Source organism: Limulus polyphemus, unplaced genomic scaffold, assembly GCF_000517525.1.
Source record: "Limulus polyphemus unplaced genomic scaffold, Limulus_polyphemus-2.1.2 Scaffold316, whole genome shotgun sequence".
NCBI classification, from domain to species: Eukaryota; Metazoa; Arthropoda; class Merostomata; order Xiphosura; family Limulidae; genus Limulus; species Limulus polyphemus.
In genome coordinates this window covers 112,865-116,355 of record NW_013665926.1, presented here as the reverse complement: position 1 = coordinate 116,355, position 3,491 = coordinate 112,865, and positions in this window count along the sequence as shown.

Here is a 3,491-nt window from a genome sequence, read left to right as displayed (position 1 = left end):
TTCAATTACTTTAGAATCCAATTGACAAGGCGAATTATTTTTCTCTACTCTTTAATCACTTACGTTACCCTGTGGGTTACCATATTTGTATACAGAGCTTTATATAATTCTCTTTTACTTCAAAAGTCCACACATGCTGATTCAATTACTTTAGAATCCAATTGACAAGGCGAATTATTTTTCTCTACTCTTTAATCACTTACGTTACCCTGTGGGTTACCATATTTGTATACAGAGCTTTATATAATTCTCTTTTACTTCAAAAGTCCACACAGACGGGTTCATTTACTTTAGAACACCTTTTGACAAGACAAATTATTTCCTTATCTCTGTTAAACTCACTTTAAAATATCGTCCGTTAGGGCTAAACTAACAATCACGCACTCTAATTTCACTTTCACTAACTTAATGTTTTCTGACTTAACTTCTTTTGTTGGTTTGTTTGTTATGGATTTCGCGCAAAGCTAAAGAGGGCTATCTGCTCTAGCCGTCCCTAATTTAGCAGTGTAAGACTAGAGGGAAGGCAGCTAGTCATCACCACCCACCGCCAACTCTTGGGCTACTCTTTTACCAAAGAATAGTGGGATTGACCGTCACATTATAACGCCCCCACGGATGAAAGGGCGAACAAGTGGGGGATTCGAACTTACGACCCATAGATTGCGAGTCGAGCGCCCTAACCACCTGGCCATGCCGGGCCTACTCTTTTGTTGGTTACCACAGTTGTATCCAAAGCTTTAAGCAATTGTCTCTTTTTTTTTTCGTGAAAATTCCACACAGATTAGTTTAGATATTTTTTTAGTATTTAGTAATTATTTTTCCTATCTCTGTTGTTACAGCTGTGAAACACACTATAGAAATCACCTGTTAAGGCTAATCACTCGCACACTGGCTAACTTCGGGTTTTCTTTCACTAACTAACTTTTTTCTATCTTCCTTAACTTGCTGTATCTGTACATATTTATAACACGCAACAGAGAAATCTAGAACTATCTAGCAACAATGTTACACATAACTAGGAAAACTTGGAACTTCAAATAAGATAACGTCAACAACATTACTAAAGCCTAGTGTAACAATCAAACTGCATACACAAAGTACGACTCGTACAGAGTTACGTAACAAAGTTGTCATAACTATTACTTTGAAAATAATTAACTTTTAATACTTGTTATGAAAACTAAATAATAATTAACTTTTAATACTTGTTATGAAAACTAAATAATAATTAAATATTAAATCACTAAATGAAATACATAATAACTCTTACACCAAACAGTCTTGTATTTACAATATGTATTGGTTTTTTTTACTCTAAGGATCTGACCCTTTTACTCAAAGCTATTTGAAAGGTTTACCCCTGATCTAAATTGAGTTTTATAGGCACCTCGATTCCTAAAACCAATTCATTGACGAGTTTCTTTGCTAGAGTTTCGGTTTCTTGGATAGGAACAGATATGCTTCAGGTCATTTGGTAAAATATTCCATCACAACCATGATATATTTATTCCCTCTATTATTTTTTGAAAGAGAACCAAGCACGTTGACAGCAATCCTATTAAGTGCTGTAGTTGCCCATGCTGTTTATTGCACAGCATAGTTTACACGGTTTACATCAATTTTCTACAAATCCTCGGCACTCAATCCAGTAGAAGCATTTTCTTACTTGCTCCAGTAAATGTCTTCTTAATACTTAAGTTACAGCTTTTGGAAGGTTGTGGACATGACAGATCCTTTAGAATGTAGAGATTGTGGAAGTACCAACTGTAGTCTTTCTTTCTGTCCACTTGTATTTTTCCATTTCTGATATAAAAGGCCCTCTCTTAGGCAAAATGAATCCACTGTACACAGTACATCTTTGTTCTTTGGACTGTAAGGAGTGACTGTGTACAATAAGGTTTTTCTGCATTATTCTTGATCCACTGACTAATTGGTTTCCGTCAGGGTTTTGTATATTGGCTGGTATTGTTTTACAGTAGGTGATAAATTCAAACAATAAATGTACAGCACACAATCTACTTATTTTAAAATAATATATTCAAAACAAGTCAAACATATGTATAAATTTTTTTCACTATAAAATATCACAGTTATATCTAAAATTTTAAATAATTCTCTTCTTGTCAAAAGTCCACACAGGCTGGTTCAGTTACTTTAGAACCCAATTGATAAGAATAATTATTATTCTCTTCTCCATTTCTTACTACACAATCTGTGATAAATTCAGTTATGTTACCCCAGTTGTATCCATAAGTTAGTGGATACAAGTCCACACAGGTGGCTTCAATTACTTTAGAACACCTTTTGACAAACTATCCTCTTATCACTGTTAAACTGTAAAACTCTCTTGAGATATTGCCTGTTACGGTTAAACTAATAATGATGCAGTCTAACTTCACTTTCACTAACTTAGGCCAAGTAATTAAGGCTCTTGACCAATAATCTTAGGATCGCATGTTCGAATACCCGTCCCATCAAACATGCTCGCCCTTTCAGCAGTGGACCGTTATAATGAGACAGCCAATCCCACTATTCATTGGTAAAAGAGTAGCCCAAGAGTTGGCGGTTGGTGGTGACGACTAGCTGCCTTCCCTCTGGTCTTTCACTGCTAAATTAGGGACAGCTAGTGCAAATAGCCCTCATGTAGCTTTGCCCGAAATTCAAACCAAACAGTTCACTAACTTAACGTTTTCTGACTTAACTCACTTAACTTCTTTTCTTGATTACCATAGTTGTATCCATAGCTTTGAATAATTGTTTCTTTTTTCATCAATAGTCCACACATACTGGTTTAGTTACTTGAAAACCCAATTGACGAGACAAATTATTTTTTCCTATCTCTGTTATTACAATACAGCTGTGAAACACATTATATATAGAAATCACCCTTTAAGGCTAATCACTCAGACGCCGGCTAACTTCACATTTTCCTTTATAAACTAACTTTTTTCTTACGCTATGATGTAACAATACTTGCTTAGCGAGAAAAACTTAGAGGTTTCGAGAAAGATAACGTCAACAATACTACAGCAATTAAACTGTATACACAACGCAAGACTCATACCGAGCTACCTAACGAAACTTGTTATAACTAACGCCTTCAAAATAAATTTCAACACTCCTGTCATGAAAACTGAATAATCATGAAACATTAAAACCACTAAATGAAATAGATAAATAATAACTCTTACACTAAACAGTCTTGTATATCCAACAGTTTCAAATTCGTATCTTTTCCCTCAGCATCTTTCAGTTGAGTATAGGACCACATTAGTTCTTCATAATCACTTGTAGATGTCATATCTTTGATTATACTCTGTTGCTTTAGATTGTTCATCCTTATTATCTTTTGTTTTCCTGTTTACTCAGTGTTTTCGTACTTCATTAACACATGGTATTTAGGATATTACATCAGCATTTTCATGGTTCTATCCAGGGCAATGTATAATGTTAAAGATATACTCTCGAAGTTTCTGAAGATATCTTGCTAT